The 19,548-nt window shown below is 42.0% G+C and overlaps 1 long non-coding RNA gene across 1 annotated transcript; it reads right to left on the minus strand.

Annotated features, from left to right (window-relative positions):
* Positions 1–8,987: 8,987 nt before the first annotated feature.
* On the minus strand, positions 8,988–9,890 carry LOC134224375 (uncharacterized). The gene is made up of 3 exons (XR_009982929.1): positions 9,820–9,890; positions 9,210–9,301; positions 8,988–9,133 (listed from the first exon to the last, which is right to left on the minus strand). It is a non-coding gene; the product is annotated as an uncharacterized LOC134224375 (long non-coding RNA).
* Between the last annotated feature and the right edge of the window lie 9,658 nt (positions 9,891–19,548).

Raw genomic sequence — 19,548 nt, forward strand, 5'->3', positions numbered from 1 at the left:
GTAATGCCAATGAGAAGAAGAAGAAGAAGAAGATTTATCTGATTACATCGAATTACCATAATCTTATGTAGGAATAGAGCCCTGAGTATTAAAAACCTTAAGGTGACTCGGGGAGGCACTACACACCGTGTTATTTTTCCTATCTTTTGTCTCTTTCTAGCATTTTCACCTCGTAATTTTGGAGCGGCGTATCTCGGGTTTCAGTTGTTTGATGTAACTGTAAATGTATCAGCATGTAGATTGCGAGTAAGCACGCGCCTGTGATACTTTTTCAAAGTCATATTTGTTGTAGAAAAAAAATTAAGCATTCAATGATGAAATGATGACGATTTGATGATTGTTTGTACTTCCCGTGTCACCTTAAGGCTCAAGACTCCATCACAATGTTTTGAAAATTAATGACTGTATCGCTTGTTTGTAATAGTGAGGCAATTGGTACGGAAAAGTGCAGCAGCGATAAATAAATTTTGTTTACAACTGGGGTGGGTGGAAATGGGGTGTTAAAAATATGCCAGCTGATGCATAATGTTGCCAGACTTGACGAAATGTTTATTTTATATCATAACACATGTTCACGGTGTATCAAATATATGGGTATTTACCGGTTAAAATTTTTGTATACACCACTTGGAATGTAACAGAAGCTTACATAACATGTTTAAATATTTATTTCTGGTTTATTTGTTCAATCCGACAAACAGCAATGATTTTTTCCAATAAATAAATCTGGCAACGGTGAAGAGATGATTATTTTCTTGTGTATGCACACCTTTGTTTGCGTGTTGGCGTGGACGTGGCTGGCGTATACGTTGTATTGTTCGGATTGAATGAAGTTGCATCGCGTAGATTTTGTTCTCACCATTTCACTTATTGCGCTAGTGAATTTGAGTCTTCCGCATTTTATTGCATTTACAATACGGTCGTCAAATTTGTCTCTCACTTCGATTTTTGGAAAGCAGTTTTCGACAGTTTTTGGACGTGAAGTGAATTAATCGGTAGTCAAGATTGAAGAAAAAGGTGAAACTCAGTTAGTGAATATGTTTTAGGAGTGATTAAATCAAGGAAACAGTTGGAAAAGATCAAGTGAAAAATCAAGTGCGTGTGTATGTGTTTGCTCCGAACGTTCGGAGTTAGTATGAGTTCGATATAATCGCGAATGTCGGTCTAGGAAAAAAGCAGTTTTCAGCGTTTTTCCAGCAATATCTCAGTAATTGTTAGTTTGGATAAGTGAAAAATTAATATGAAAATGTAATGAATATGCAATGATTGAGGTAAGTCGGCAAATAGCCCAAAAATATTGAATTTAATTCAAAACTTTATTAGTATTAGTGCGGATTCGAATAAAATCATCGTCATCATCGGATTGATTACGGTTTATAGAGCCTTAAGTAACTAAAACAAACCTATTGCAATTATATTGAGGAACAAAAAATGATCATTGATGATTTATACAAAACACATTTCATATTTTGAAACATGCTTTTAATGACGAATTTTGTTGCATATGGCTCACATCTCCTGGGCATACACGCAGACAAATCTACATGTTATTTCCACGTGACAATTGAAGTACATTTTATGTTAACAAGCAATTGCTTCTTCTTCTTACGTGTCCAGTTAAATCGTGGAAGGGTCGTTTGGCGAAACCCATTCGGCCGAAAGCCATTTGGCCGAAAGGCTCATTTCGAGACATCTCACTACTCACTTCGCGCTTCTCACTGTTTACAGTGAGAAGAGAAAAATGAAGAGTGAGAAGTTAGACGTCTTTCTTCTCATTCCTATTTCTCACTTTTTGAATGACATATTCGGTCAAATGTCCTATTCGGTCAACTGACCCCTTCAGCCAAATAACCCTTGCGGCCAAATGGCCCTTTCGACCAAACGACCCATTCGGTCTTTCGGCCAAATGACCCGTTCGGTCAAATGACTCTTTCGGCCAGACGGGTTTCGGCCTAATGATTTGTTCGGCCTAGTAGCATTCGGCCAAATGACGAATGAATTTCGGCCAAACGACCCTTTCCCAGTTTGAATACAATATTTAATGACAACGTCGTGCAGAATTTCGTCAGATGATATTTATGCTACACAATTAGTTTGGTCTGGTTCTCAATGGCAATGATGTTTCCAGAATTGAATTTGTGTCATTAAAAATTGAAAATTACGCTGTAGGAACATATTTGGCACCAGACCTCGCTTAGTGGCCTATCATACTACAATGTCGTGTACACTAGGAAACAATTATAACACCAGCACTGATTACTACGCTAAAAGTCACGTTTCAGGTTTGAAATATCGATTTCTTGCAATTAGATTAAGAAATATTTTGCCTCTTATAATGACCTTAATCTTCAATCAATGATTGTTATTTGAACCGGTGCCAGCAAAAGTGGTACATAAACCATTTTTGTCAATTTTGATTTTTTTTCATCAACGGATTCTATTTGCAAAGATCTAGTAAGGGAATAACGAAAAAGTGATTTTTAGCAACTAAATCTGGACATATGCACATTTTATTTTCTGGTATATATCACAATGACCATTTCGTTGCCAGAAAAAGTGGTACATGTACAGTTCCACCCACTAAAATCAGCTTATTTAAATGAAAATTCAGCAACATGGCTGTTTTCACAACAGATTTTAATCCTACAGTATTTTGAATTTTAAGATAGTTTACTGCCGTTTAGAATGATTTTAAAAATGTACTGTCAACGTTTTTCGGTTTCTGTTTCCTTTTATTCCCATTAATAGTGGTACATGTGCAATTTATTCCAATAAACTTGAATTTTGTCATAAACTTCGCTTATTTTTTACTTCGATCTTTAGGCACATCAGTCATAACATGTTGGTACAGTTGAGTTGCAAAAAATTGAATTTATTAATCGATGTTTTTGGGAGAATGCGTCTCCTGAAAAATTTACTCAATGTAACATGTACCACTTTCGCTGGCACCGGTTCATTTATATGCGTGTTTACAAAAAAAGTCACGCTTCATTTGAAAACAATTATAAAGCCACCACTTTTATATGCTGCCGACGAAGAGGTGGCAAACTCGCGTGATCCTAGTAAAGAATCCGGTACGTACGGAATCATGAACATGGCGCTGTAGGCAATTTTATTAAAAATCCGAACATTTGCAGGTCAGCTATGCAGAGGTGCCTGGATGAACAGACGTTCATTTATAAATAAATGAGAGAGACAGCGTGTGAACCTGTTACCGAAACCTTTTAAATCACCTGGAGACCCCTCGGTGTAGAGATCAATCTATCTGATGGACAGCATACGGCGCTACTGGCGCCTTCAAATTGGTAGTTCACACTACCGAAATCGTTATCAGATGCAAGCGGCGCGGTATCTGATACTTGGCGGTGATAACACAATGTACAATGCTTTCAATAGTGACTGCTGGGCAGAGATAGCTAACTCATTACTTTGGCAGGGAGTATCGGTTCTACTGCTGTGAAACGTGATTAATAATGGTTCACGCAGGGTAATGCTCCCGGCAGAAGCCAAACTATAGGTAGTGTAGTTCGTCGACGACGTTACGATGATCGTGAAAGAAGAGTCCATTGAGGAGGTCGAATTGACTCCCTCCCATTCTAAGGGAAGAATCATTTGGCTGGAAGCCATTCGGCCCTAAACCTCAACTCTGAAAGACATTTGGCCAAACGGATCATACGGCCAAATGACCGAACGAAAAGGTAATTTGGCTGAAAATGTCATTTAGCCAGAAAGGTCATTATGGTCGTTTGGCAGAACGAACCATTTTGCCGAATAGGACATATGGCCGAAACCTCATTTGGACGAGCGTGTCATATAGCCGAAGATGTCGTTCCGCCGAATAGGTCATGTGGTCGAAAAGGTCGATTGGTCGAATAGGCCATTTGGCCGAAAACGTCTTTTGGCCTAAATCGTCGTTTGGCATAAACGACCACTGTGAAAAGAAAGACGTGCAAAGTGAGAAATGAGAGATGAGAAGAGCAAAATGATGAGTGAAAGTAAAAAATGTGACGTCTCACTTCTCACTCGTAATTTTTCACACCCCAATGAGAAAAGTGTGCAGCGCGAAGTTAAAATTGAGCAATGGGAAATGAGAAAGGAAGAAAGTGAAAAGAAAAATCTCACTCCTCATTTCTCGCTTCTCAATACTCACGGTAAAAATTAGTAGTGAGACGCCTACTTCCTACTAATCATTTCTTACGTCTGATTGTAATTGTGTTTAGGAGTGAGAAATATGGAGTGAGAAGTGAGGAGTAAGGAGTGAGAAGTCATAATTTCTCACTTTTTATTTCTCAATTTGCACTTCTTACTTTTCAACGGAAGATCAACGAGTTGATTTTTTTCTTGCTACCAATTCCTAGTCAATTCCCAGTATTTTTGGAAGAAAAGGTGAAAAGTGAAAGAATATCGCATTGGACGAATTATTGGATGGCTCACCGCAAATATTTCCCGCGACAGCTGATCTTGTTGGTGGGAGTTTGCGCCCGGACGAAGGATTTGAAGACCAGAAGTTTGGACGTAACGTTGACATTTTTCCCGCTGCCAGACCAGCCTTATCTTGCAAAATCTTCGGAGCATACACACGCATTGGCATAATAAGTGAGTTTGAAGTGGCGGTCTTTTCACAAATTACCTAACTCTATAGTAAGGAATTTTTGTGTTGTGAACCCCACATGGGTAATTTCAGGTTTTCCAACAAGGTGAGGAAAAAAACCTTCAAACGTCTTATCTAAGCATGCAGTAAAGGTTCAGTTTCAAATTTCTGGCTTAGGTGATAAACAGCTTTAAACTGTTATATTTATTTGAAATATATCATTTGTTATGTTTTATGCTTGAGCTTGAGCTTGAGCTTGAGCTTGATTGACTGCTCGTAGTTGCTACTCCATTATGACCAGATCAGCTGTTCTTGCACAGGGAACCAACAGATGTTTGCTTGGGACTAGCACACATCTTCAATGTACAAGTACTGGTGATCTCATTTTTTAGGTCATACTGGCGCCTGCCACGTCAGAATGCAAGTCAATGTAGGGAAGGGGGAGGAAATGATGATGCAATCACTCGCCCACTGCAAGCCGAATATACCTCTGCACTTGCCAAGAGTTCATGCGGAATTTGTTGGAATTTTTGGGTTAGGTTGGAGAGGCAGAGGTCCGTCTTGGTTAACGAGCTGCCAATGTGATAGATAGGAGAAGGTAACTGATGGAATTTCTAATTGGATGTAGGAAACGAGCTCTATAAGTTCATTTCCAATTCTAGCAGATTACTGTTAGAATACTCAGATTGAAGGTATAGGAATAGTAATGGAAACGGTATGGAAGTCCATTTCCAGTTCTAGCGATTGCTAGAACATGAGAAATAAAGAGAAAGATACAAAGTAGGAGAATGGAACGGACCTGGGATTAAATTCACGACCTCCTGCGTAAGAGGCAGAAGCAGTAGCCATATGACTAGCAAGCCCGATTCGAAACAAGAGAGACCACGCACTGAACTGATTAATTTTATTACCGGCCGCGCAATGCAGAACACAATATTTCGGCCGACCGTGCGATCCTTCTGCTGTCCGAAACAAGAGAGACCACGCACTGAACTGATTAATTTTATTACCGGCCGCGCAATGCAGAACACAATATTTCGGCCGACCGTGCGATCCTTCTGCTGTCCGAAACAAGAGAGATCACGCACTGAACTGATTATTTTTATTACCGGCCGCGCAATGCAGAACACAATATTTCGTCCGACCACGCGATCGTTCTGCTGTCCGAAATATGAGAGATCACGCACTGAACTGATTATTTTTATTACCGGCCGCGCAATGCAGAACACAATATTTCGTCCGACCACGCGATCGTTCTGCTGTCCGAAACATGAGAGATCACGCACTGAACTGATTATTTTTATTTTTATTACCGGCCGCGCAATGCAGAACACAATATTTCGTCCGACCACGCGATCGTTCTGCTGTCCGAAACATGATAGATCACGCACTGAACTAATTATTTTTATTACCGGCCGCGCAATGCAGAACACAATATTTCGGCCGACCGTGCGATCCTTCTGCTGTCCGAAACAAGAGAGATCACGCACTGAACTGATTATTTTTATTACCGGCCGCGCAATGCAGAACACAATATTTCGTCCGACCACGCGATCGTTCTGCTGTCCGAAATATGAGAGATCACGCACTGAACTGATTATTTTTATTACCGGCCGCGCAATGCAGAACACAATATTTCGTCCGACCACGCGATCGTTCTGCTGTCCGAAACATGAGAGATCACGCACTGAACTGATTATTTTTATTTTTATTACCGGCCGCGCAATGCAGAACACAATATTTCGTCCGACCACGCGATCGTTCTGCTGTCCGAAACATGAGCGATCACGCACTGAACTGATTATTTTTATTTTTATTACCGGCCGCGCAATGCAGAACACAATATTTCGTCCGACCACGCGATCGTTCTGCTGTCCGAAACATGAGAGATCACGCACTGAACTAATTATTTTTATTACCGGCCGCGCAATGCAGAACACAATATTTCGTCCGACCACGCGATCGTTCTGCTGTCCGAAACATGAGAGATCACGCACTGAACTAATTATTTTTATTACCGGCCGCGCAATGCAGAACACAATATTTCGTCCGACCACGCGATCGTTCTGCTGTCCGAAACATGAGAGATCACGCACTGAACTAATTATTTTTATTACCGGCCGCGCAATGCAGAACACAATATTTCGTCCGACCACGCGATCATTCTGCTGTCCGAAACATGAGAGATCACGCACTGAACTAATTATTTTTATTACCGGCCGCGCAATGCAGAACACAATATTTCGTCCGACCACGCGATCGTTCTGCTGTCCGAAACATGAGAGATCACGCACTGAACTAATTATTTTTATTACCGGCCGCGCAATGCAGAACACAATATTTCGTCCGACCACGCGATCGTTCTGCTGTCCGAAACATGAGCGATCACGCACTGAACTGATTATTTTTATTTTTATTACCGGCCACGCAATGCAGAACACAATATTTCGTCCGACCACGCGATCGTTCTGCTGTCCGAAACATGAGAGATCACGCACTGAACTAATTATTTTTATTACCGGCCGCGCAATGCAGAACACAATATTTCGTCCGACCACGCGATCGTTCTGCTGTCCGAAACATGAGCGATCACGCACTGAACTGAACCGCGTTATTCTTAATCCCGGCCGCGCAATGCAGAACACAATATTTCGTCCGACCACGCGATCGTTCTGCTGTCCGAAACATGAGAGATCACGCACTGAACTAATTATTTTATTACCGGCCGCGCAATGCAGAACACAATATTTCGTCCGACCACGCGATCGTTCTGCTGTCCGAAACATGAGCGATCACGCACTGAACTGATTATTTTTACTTTTATTACCGGCCGCGCAATGCAGAACACAATATTTCGTCCGACCACGCGATCGTTCTGCTGTCCGAAACATGAGAGATCACGCACTGAACTAATTATTTTTATTACCGGCCGCGCAATGCAGAACACAATATTTCGTCCGACCACGCGATCGTTCTGCTGTCCGAAACATGAGAGATCACGCACTGAACTAATTATTTTTATTACCGGCCGCGCAATGCAGAACACAATATTTCGTCCGACCACGCGATCGTTCTGCTGTCCGAAACATGAGAGATCACGCACTGAACTAATTATTTTATTACCGGCCGCGCAATGCAGAACACAATATTTCGTCCGACCACGCGATCGTTCTGCTGTCCGAAACATGAGCGATCACGCACTGAACTGATTATTTTATTTTTATTACCGGCCGCGCAATGCAGAACACAATATTTCGTCCGACCACGCGATCGTTCTGCTGTCCGAAACATGAGAGATCACGCACTGAACTAATTATTTTTATTACCGGCCGCGCAATGCAGAACACAATATTTCGTCCGACCACGCGATCGTTCTGCTGTCCGAAACATGAGAGATCACGCACTGAACTAATTATTTTTATTACCGGCCGCGCAATGCAGAACACAATATTTCGTCCGACCACGCGATCGTTCTGCTGTCCGAAACATGAGCGATCACGCACTGAACTGATTATTTTTATTTTTATTACCGGCCGCGCAATGCAGAACACAATATTTCGTCCGACCACGCGATCGTTCTGCTGTCCGAAACATGAGAGATCACGCACTGAACTAATTATTTTTATTACCGGCCGCGCAATGCAGAACACAATATTTCGTCCGACCACGCGATCGTTCTGCTGTCCGAAACATGAGCGATCACGCACTGAACTGATTATTTTTATTTTTATTACCGGCCGCGCAATGCAGAACACAATATTTCGTCCGACCACGCGATCGTTCTGCTGTCCGAAACATGAGAGATCACGCACTGAACTAATTATTTTTATTACCGGCCGCGCAATGCAGAACACAATATTTCGTCCGACCACGCGATCGTTCTGCTGTCCGAAACATCCCGGATAAAAAATATCATTAAAATATCATACATTTTATTGTTACACCACCATTCAAAACATAATTTTCACGATTGAATATAATGGAATTTAAACAATAAAATCACATGAAAAATAATGGTTTTCCACGATAAAATAAATGGTAAATGAGACTTTTACAATAAAAAAGGGGGGTTGTTATGTATCTTTACAATAAAAAAATCGAAAATTTTCCATACAAAAGTCGGAGCAAAACAATTGATTTTACGGTTCTTCAATGGGATGATTTTGAGCGACAAAACAATAGAAAACATTGTGTTCTAAATGTTTTCAATAACTTTTCTATTGTTTTACAGTAGAAAAACAACAGGATTTAGAATACATTATACTCCAATATTACAACAAAAATACAATACAATTAATTGTTTTTCAAATTATTTTATTTCCAATTTAATTTTAATTAAGTTCAGACTTAATTTTTACTCATTCTAACTTGCTATGCTGTTACTTTGACACGGGTGCATAAACGCTGAAAGTCGACAATGACGCAGTCCGCTATACTCGTTAAATACGCCGTAACTGCTGCTACTAGAGAAGGGGATTCGATTTATCTCCAATGGCTTATTTTCCTTGCACAGGTGGATCGAAGTTGAATATAAATATAAACCTGTGAAAAATGTAAATTATAAAAGAATATCAGTTTTATTAGAAAGTGTACGTCGAGAAGAAAAGAAAAAAATTACCTCCCGTTTGTGTGATTGCCCAATGATAGCTACTGAACGGTCTTGAATCAGTGAAGGCAGCGAGCAGCAATATTTTATCATAAGCTTGATTTCTGAAAAGGAACAAGTTACCAAAAATGTTTCAAATTGCTTTGGCGATCATCAGGTGTTATGATGATAACACTTTTTTTTTGTTGATCGGGATGAACCACTGCGTGCATTAAGCCCCAAACGCAATACAACGGAACGGCGACGGAAACGGAAAATTTGACAGTTAGCCCATATATTTTCTGTCAAATTTGCCGTTTCCGTCGCCGTTCCGTTGTATTGCGTTTGGGGCTTTACAGTCGTGATTCGCTGGTTGGCTTTTAATCATTTTGGCCTCCGCTGGTTGGACCATGGCCCAACTTAAAAGCATTCATACATCAAAATTCAATGCAAATGCCGAAAATGGGTTTTGACGTCATTATGGACATCATTTGTGATGTTCAAATTGGAATCCACGAGTTCAAATTGGTGTCAGTTGACCCAACTAACTAAAAAACAGAATTCGTTAGTTGGGTCCAGGTTGTGACCCAAGCAGCGAACCGCGACTGTACATTGAACTTTTGTTGTATAACACTTAAAGTACCTCGATTCAGAAGCCAGTAAACTACCGCTTGCCCAGCACCAGAAACAGTAATGAAAAGGACACTTCTTGCACCATCTTCTTCTTCTTCTTCCTTGGCATTACATTCCCCACTGGGACATTGCCGCCTCGCACCATAAAGTTTCATTATTTTTTGCCTTTCTACTAATTATAAACAAAACTGTACACGCTCAAATGAATCCATCCATTCTCCGAGTGAAATGATTAGCAAAAGAGTTTTGGTTCCCTTTAATTTTTTAATTCAAATTTTTATTACATAACATTTCTAGACCTGCAATATAAAAATAAATACTTGAGAAACGGGATAATTTTTTGTTTCATTTGATAAGCAAAGCTATTGTTATTTTATTGTTTTCAATTGTAATTTCATCAATATGATAAATCAATGAAATATTCCAAAATTATATTATTTTTTAAGGACTGATTTCCTGATCATCCAGACAGAATGCTTTTATAATTTGTTCAGTTTTTAGATGAGCAATACTAAACAAAAGCGAACAATAAAAATATAATAGAATGTATGGGTAACATTTAAATCTATTGTACTTTCAATGTAAGTACAATAAAGATCTTTTACAACCGCGAAAATTTTACAATAAGCGTACAATAGTTTGTATTGTTTACCACACAATCTATTGTATTTCAATGAGTTATGTCATACAAGTTAATGTTAATTTCTATCCGGGATGAGAGATCACGCACTGAACTAATTATTTTTATTACCGGCCGCGCAATGCAGAACACAATATTTCGTCCGACCACGCGATCGTTCTGCTGTCCGAAACATGAGAGATCACGCACTGAACTAATTATTTTTATTACCGGCCGCGCAATGCAGAACACAATATTTCGTCCGACCACGCGATCGTTCTGCTGTCCGAAACATGAGCGATCACGCACTGAACTGATTATTTTTATTTTTATTACCGGCCGCGCAATGCAGAACACAATATTTCGTCCGACCACGCGATCGTTCTGCTGTCCGAAACATGAGAGATCACGCACTGAACTAATTATTTTTATTACCGGCCGCGCAATGCAGAACACAATATTTCGTCCGACCACGCGATCGTTCTGCTGTCCGGAAACATGAGAGATCACGCACTGAACTAATTATTTTATTACCGGCCGCGCAATGCAGAACACAATATTTCGTCCGACCACGCGATCGTTCTGCTGTCCGAAACATGAGAGATCACGCACTGAACTAATTATTTTTATTACCGGCCGCGCAATGCAGAACACAATATTTCGTCCGACCACGCGATCGTTCTGCTGTCCGAAACATGAGAGATCACGCACTGAACTAATTAGTTTTATTACCGGCCGCGCAATGCAGAACACAATATTTCGTCCGACCACGCGATCGTTCTGCTGTCCGAAACATGAGCGATCACGCACTGAACTAATTATTTTTTTTTCCGGCCGCGCGATGCAGAACACAATATTTCGTCCGACCACGCGATCGTTCTGCTGTCCGAAACATGAGAGATCACGCACTGAACTAATTATTTTTATTACCGGCCGCGCAATGCAGAACACAATATTTCGTCCGACCACGCGATCGTTCTGCTGTCCGAAACATGAGAGATCACGCACTGAACTAATTATTTTTATTACCGGCCGCGCAATGCAGAACACAATATTTCGTCCGACCACGCGATCGTTCTGCTGTCCGAAACATGAGCGATCACGCACTGAACTGATTATTTTTTTTTTTTTTTTTTTCTCCAATTTCGTTTATTTGGTAGGCTCAGGCGTGTATAACACTTTACGGAGCCACGTTTCTTTGAGATATGTACAATCGACATAATCTTATTATTAAATTAGTAAGAGAGGGAAATAAGCCAACGTACTCGTGGTGACTCGAGGTTAGGTTTACAATGTTTAAGGATGGACGGGGATTAGGATTCGGGAATCAGGGAATCATCATAATCAATGAATTTCAGCAGCTCATCCGGTCATTTGGCGTCGGGGACGATGTGGTGTGTCGTCGTGCTCGAAGAATGGTTCGAATGGGAGCATCTTCCGGACGGCCAGAGCTACGGCGCTCTACGGGACAGACAGACAGAGACAAAACAAAAAAAAACTTTGAAGAAAAGAAAAAAACAAAAGTATTAGACTTTTATGTCAGAGGAACAAAGAAAACTATAAATGGCTTGCATATAGACCACATCACGATCCCCCAAAACACCTCTTATCTCCTGGAAGGGTTGTTTACCTCGGGCCACTAGGGTATCCAATAATTGCTCTCTGGAGACGTCGTTTTCCGAGCAGAACCAAACTACGTGTTCGATGTCATCATAACCGGCTCCGCACCTACATAAGTTGCTATCGACAAGGTTTATTCTGTACAGATGTGCGTTTAGTGAATAGTGATTAGACATAAGTCTCGACATCACGCGAATGAAGCCTCGACTTAAGTCCTCACCTCTGAACCACGCTCGCCCAGAAACTTTTGGAACTATAGAAAATAGCCACCGTCCAAGTTCGTTGTGTGTCCAATTTCTTTGCCAACTTTGAAGAGTACTCTGACGGACTAATGGGAAAAACTCGTTGCTCGAGAATGGTCTATCATAAACCTCACCTTCCTGTGCGCCCACCTTTGCTAGCGAGTCCGCCTTTTCATTGCCGTAGATTGAGCAGTGAGAAGATACCCAAACAAAGGTAATCTTGAATGATCTTTCGATCAAAGCACGCATCTGCTCTCTTATGTTTGTAAGAAAGTAAGATGCGTGCTTAACAGGTTTCATCGACCGGAGTGCCTCGATAGAACTAAGACTATCCGAGAAGATGAAATAATGGTCTACGGGCTGATTGGAAATTATCCCCAAAGCGAAGTTAATTGCTGCCAGCTCAGCAACATAAACCGAACACGGTTCCTGAAGTTTTCGGAAGGTGGTTGAAGTTACATTGAAAACACCGAAGCCAGTGGATCCGTTAATGCGAGAACCATCAGTGAAATATCTGTTGTTGCAATTGACATGTTCATATTTTTCAGAAAAAATGGAGGGAATAGAAAGATTTCGAAGGTGATCTGGTATTCCTTGAATAGCATGTTTCATGGACAGATCGTATACAATTGAGGAACTGTCGTTGGTGAAGTGAACTCGAGGGGGATTATAACACGGAAGACAAAGATCTGACGATATGTAGTTGAGATAAACTCTCAGGAATCTTGAACGACAAGTTAGTTCAAGCATATTATCGAAGTTATCTAGAACAAGTGTGTTACTTGTTCCACATTTGATGAGTATTCTAAGTGAGAGCTCCCAGTAACGGTGCTTTAAAGGAGTGACTCCAGCAAGCACCTCCAGGCTCATGTTATGCGTTGAATGCATGCAGCCAAGGGCAATACGCAAACAACGATACTGAATTCGTTCCAATTTGATCAGGTGGCAATCAACTGCTGAGAGGAAGCAGAAGGAGCCATACTCTAAAACAGAGAGAATAGTCGTTCTATAGAGTTTGATGAGGTCTTCCGGGTGAGCACCCCACCAGGTTCCGGAGATAGAACGTAGAAAATGGATCCTTTTCCGGCATTTTTGTATCAAATACTCAAAATGGAGTTTCCAAGTACATTTAGAATCAAACACGACCCCAAGGTATTTAGAAGATAAAGATTGGTTGATGTCATCATTCAACAGCTTGAGTTTCAGTTGAGCTGGGTACCGCTTCCTAGTAAACACAACCAACTGAGTTTTTTGCGGTGAAAACTCGATCCCTAGATGTCTGGCCCAAACAGTCAGATTATCCAGGGTACTTTGCAATGGTCCTTGCAAGACAGCTGCACTTGGACCTCTTAGAGAGACCACGGCATCATCTGCAAGTTGTCTGAGCGTGCATTGTCCTTCCAAACAATTGTCAATATCTTTAACATAGAAATTATAAAGCAAGGGACTTAAACATGAACCTTGGGGAAGACCCATGTAGCTATTTCTGGAAGTTGTCAGAGTGCCGAGTGTAAAATTCATTTGTTTTTCTGACAACAAATTGTACAAGAAATTATTCAAAATAACGGGCAATCCATTACTGTGCAGATTGTCTGACAGCACTTTTATGGAAACTGAATCAAAAGCGCCCTTAATATCCAAGAATACTGAAGCCAATTGCTCCTTGTGCGCAAAGGCCAGCTGTATATCTGAAGAGAGCAACGCTAGACAATCATTTGTTCCTTTACCTTTACGAAATCCAAACTGAGTATTTGAGAGTAATGCATTTTGTTCAACCCAATGGTCGATTCTTGAAAGGATCATTTTTTCCAATAATTTTCTCATGCATGAAAGCATGGCAATCGGTCGGTAGGAATTGTAATCAGACGCTGGTTTCCCAGGCTTTTGGATAGCTATTACTTTGACCTGTCGCCATTCTGGTGGTACGATGTTGTACTCCATGAAACAGTTGTACAGGTCAAGTAACCGTCTTTTTGCGATATCTGGGAGATTTTTAAGAAGATTGAATTTGATGTTATCGCATCCCGGAGCAGAATTATTCGATGAAAGAAGAGACATAGATAGTTCCAGCATTGAGAATGGCCCATCCAAAGAACCGGGATCAGTGACTGATTCTCGAAATAGCGGTTCTGCTGGTACGGAATCTGGACAGACCTTTTTTGCGAAATTGAATATCCATCGGTTGGAGTATTCTTCACTCTCGTTGGTGGAAATGCGGTTCCGCATGTTGCGGGCCGTTTTCCAAAGTGTTGTCATTGAGGTTTCTCGTGATAGTCCCTCGACAAAACGTCGCCAGTAGCTACGTTTTTTAGCCTTGAGAAGATTTTTGAGCTTTCTTTCAAGCCTCAAATACTCTTCGAAAAGCTCGGACCTTCCGTGTTTACGGAAGGCCTTGAAGGCATCAGATTTCTCAGAATACAACTTAGTACATTCTTCATCCCATCCAGGAGTGGCTGGTCTTCTTATGACAGATGTACTTGGAACGCGTCGTTTCTGAGCTTCCAGTGCGCTTTTATGAATCAATTCGGTAAGGAATCGATACTCATCCAATGGCGGAAGAATATCAGTTGATTCAATACCAATTTTTACCGCCGATGCAAATTTTTGCCAGTCAATGTTCTTCGTGAGATCGAAAGGAACATTAACTGGTTCAGATTCTTGATAGCCACTTTTAATGGTGGTGGCTATCGGCATATGGTCACTACCGTGGGGATCTTGGATAACCTTCCACGTGCAATCTAACGATAGTGAATTAGAACATAAAGACAGATCAATACGGCTTTGTTGACCATTTGGTCCTATTCGAGTTACTTCACCAGTGTTCAAAATATTCAAATTGAAATCGTCACACAAATCATAGAAAATAGGCGCTCTATAATCGTCATACGTTTCGCCCCATCCAATACCATGTGCGTTCATATCACCCAATATCAATACTGGAGATGATAGAAGGGAGACTGCGCTCCAAAAATGTCGACGATTAATAGAGGCATTTGGAGGAATGTACACTGAAGCTATGCAAAGGTCTTTATTCTTCACATTTACTTGGCATGCGACGATTTCTAAGCCGGGAATGGGAATTCTGTAGAAGGAGTAGCATTTTTTGATCCCCAAAAGAACGCCACCATAATGATCATCCCGATCTTGGCGAATAATGTTAAAATCGTGGAAGTTGATTTCATCTTCAGAAGAAAGCCATGTTTCACAGAGAGCAAATACATCACAATCGGAATTGCGAATCAAAAACTTGAACACGTCCAATTTATTTTTTAGACTATGACAGTTCCACTGCAGCACAGTGATTGTATCTTGTATGGCCGTATTATCCATCGAAAGATACAATTTCTGCAAGAAGGGGCCATGAAACAGTCAATTGCTTCAGATAACTTTCTACTGTTGGAATAAAGAGGTCAATGATTGGCCTCAATGAATCCGGAATATTGAAAAGATTCAAAAAGCGGTCCACGAGGTCCTTAAAGGATATCAATCCTCGCTTGGACGAGATTCTGTTTTCGGAAGTGCGAGTAGCATTTTCCTTTTCATTGATAATCCTAGCCGGATGTTTCTTAGGAACATCGGTTTTAGGCAATGGCGGGAATGTCTTAGAGCAGCAGGGATCTGCAGTGAAGACTGGTTGCTTCGGGATTTTAAATAATCCCCCATTACCTTCTGATTTTGCCAAGCCTTTATGGATGACTTTTGTTTTCTTTCTTCGCGATCCCGGGGAAGACGGTTGCTTCCTCTTTTCGGGCGCGAGTACCACCGAAGAATCATCCATGTCGGCTGCGTCAGAGTCCGATTCATCAATGGAGATGGAATCATAATAGTCACTTACTTGAACGGCAGCTGAAAAAGCAGTATTTGCGGTGGCAGTGGCGGATGTGTCTTGCGCTTTAACCATTTCCGCATAAGACTGCTTGGAGCGCTGTACCAACGAGCGCTTCACTTTTTGGGTGCGTCTTTTGTACACCGGGCAATCTTGCAAACCATGGGCAGGATCCAAACCACAATAAGCACATTTTGTGGCTTGTTGCTGGCAGGTATCCTCCCGATGTCTTTGGAAGCATTTACCACAAAGTGGTTTGTTGTCACAAAACTCGGCAGTGTGACCTAATTGTTTGCAGTTGGTACAATTAAATACCCTTGGTACAAACAAACGCACCGGAAACAACATATTCTCGATATCTACATATTTTGGGGAGCATCGAACCGGCGAACGTCACCCGAAGCGAGCCTGACTTAGCATATACCTTTTACCATCTACTGTGGTTGCTGAATGCAATTCCTTGCAGTCCAGGATATCCACGGTAGATTGCAGGGCATTCTTTAAGCGACCTTTCCCTGCAAGCACATCCTTGCAAGTTAAGCTCGCTGCGTTGATCACACCTTCTATTTCGACCTCCCGCGAGGGGACATAAACTAAATATTCAATGTTGTACGCCCTGTCGCCAGCAATTTCATTCGCCACCTGGTATGTAGGTGCGGTGATGCGTAGCTTGTTTCTGTTGATTTGATTGAATTCAAGCTTCGTAAAACGACGCGTCAAGTCTCGTTTGATGCCGAGAAAATCTAGGCTTTTCGCTTTCTGCCGAAAGTAAACAACCCAAGGGCCAGGCGAAGATGCCTGGTAAAACCGTGTGCGAACCTCTTTTGGTGGCTCACCACCTCCCATAGTCTCTGCTTCCATTCTCACCCCGAGAGGTGGAAGGACAATTCTGTCTTATACTAACTTAAAACTATTAGCAAATCAGAAAAAATAATAAGAAAAAAACTAATTCAATTGATTTCAATCAGTCCCGCTCCAAAAGGGAGAACAATAAAACAAAATCTGCCACTTATCTGTGCTGCTGCTGTAGGTAGCAGCAGAAACAATAGCCTGCTTTACTGGCGTCGCCAGAAGCAGCTACTTCGCTCGCCGACAGTGATCGCCTTGGATCCGTAGGTAGGCACCACACAATAGACTCGCACTACCGAACAACACCCGCGATGAGACACAGCACAAACGTCTGGCTCGTTCGAACTGATTATTTTTATTTTTATTACCGGCCGCGCAATGCAGAACACAATATTTCGTCCGACCACGCGATCGTTCTGCTGTCCGAAACATGAGAGATCACGCACTGAACTGATTATTTTTATTACCGGCCGCGCAATGCAGAACACAATATTTCGTCCGACCACGCGATCGTTCTGCTGTCCGAAACATGAGCGATCACGCACTGAACTGATTATTTTTATTTTTATTATCGGCCGCGCAATGCAGAACACAATATTTCGTCCGACCACGCGATCGTTCTGCTGTCCGAAACATGAGAGATCACGCACTGAACTGATTATTTTTATTACCGGCCGCGCAATGCAGAACACAATATTTCGTCCGACCACGCGATCGTTCTGCTGTCCGAAACATGAGAGATCACGCACTGAACTGATTAATTTTATTTTTATTACCGGCCGCGCAATGCAGAACACAATATTTCGTCCGACCACGCGATCGTTCTGCTGTCCGAAACATGAGAGATCACGCACTGAACTGTTTATTTTTATTACCGGCCGCGCAATGCAGAACACAATATTTCGTCCGACCACGCGATCGTTCTGCTGTCCGAAACATGAGCGATCACGCACTGAACTGATTATTTTTATTTTATTACCGGCCGCGCAATGCAGAACACAATATTTCGTCCGACCACGCGATCGTTCTGCTGTCCGAAACATGAGCGATCACGCACTGAACTGATTATTTTATTTTTATTACCGGCCGCGCAATGCAGAACACAATATTTCGTCCGACCACGCGATCGTTCTGCTGTCCGGAAACATGAGCGATCACGCACTGAACTGATTATTTTATTTTTATTACCGGCCGCGCAATGCAGAACACAATATTTCGTCCGACCACGCGATCGTTCTGCTGTCCGAAACATGAGAGATCACGCACTGAACTGATTATTTTTATTTCTATCACCGGCCGCGCAATGCAGAACACAATATTTCGTCCGACCACGCGATCGTTCTGCTGTCCGAAACATGAGCGATCACGCACTGAACTGATTATTTTTATTTTTATTACCGGCCGCGCAATGCAGAACACAATATTTCGTCCGACCACGCGATCGTTCTGCTGTCCGAAACATGAGCGATCACGCACTGAACTGATTATTTTTATTTTTATTACCGGCCGCGCAATGCAGAACACAATATTTCGTCCGACCACGCGATCGTTCTGCTGTCCAAAACATGAGAGATCACGCACTGAACTGATTATTTTTATTACCGGCCGCGCAATGCAGAACACAATATTTCGTCCGACCACGCGATCGTTCTGCTGTCCGAAACATGAGCGATCACGCACTGAACTGATTATTTTTATTTTTATTACCGGCCGCGCAATGCAGAACACAATATTTCGTCCGACCACGCGATCGTTCTGCTGTCCGAAACATGAGCGATCACGCACTGAACTGATTATTTTTACTTTTATTACCGGCCGCGCAATGCAGAACACAATATTTCGTCCGACCACGCGATCGTTCTGCTGTCCGAAACATGAGAGATCACGCACTGAACTAATTTTTATTACCGGCCGCGCATTGCAGAACACAATATTTCGTCCGACCACGCGATCGTTCTGCTGTCCGAAACATGAGAGATCACGCACTGAACTAATTATTTTTATTACCGGCCGCGCAATGCAGAACACAATATTTCGTCCGACCACGCGATCGTTCTGCTGTCCGAAACATGAGCGATCACGCACTGAACTGATTATTTTTATTTTTATTACCGGCCGCGCAATGCAGAACACAATATTTCGTCCGACCACGCGATCGTTCTGCTGTCCGAAACATGAGAGATCACGCACTGAACTGATTATTTTTATTACCGGCCGCGCAATGCAGAACACAATATTTCGTCCGACCACGCGATCGTTCTGCTGTCCGAAACATGAGAGATCACGCACTGAATTAATTATTTTTATTACCGGCCGCGCAATGCAGAACACAATATTTCGTCCGACCACGCGATCGTTCTGCTGTCCGAAACATGAGAGATCACGCACTGAACTAATTATTTTTATTACCGGCCGCGCAATGCAGAACACAATATTTCGTCCGACCACGCGATCGTTCTGCTGTCCGAAACATGAGAGATCACGCACTGAACTAATTATTTTTATTACCGGCCGCGCAATGCAGAACACAATATTTCGTCCGTCCACGCGATCGTGCTGCTGTCGGGAACATGAGCGATCACG

The sequence above is a fragment of the Armigeres subalbatus genome, chromosome 3 (genome assembly GCF_024139115.2).
Source record: "Armigeres subalbatus isolate Guangzhou_Male chromosome 3, GZ_Asu_2, whole genome shotgun sequence".
NCBI classification, from domain to species: Eukaryota; Metazoa; Arthropoda; class Insecta; order Diptera; family Culicidae; genus Armigeres; species Armigeres subalbatus.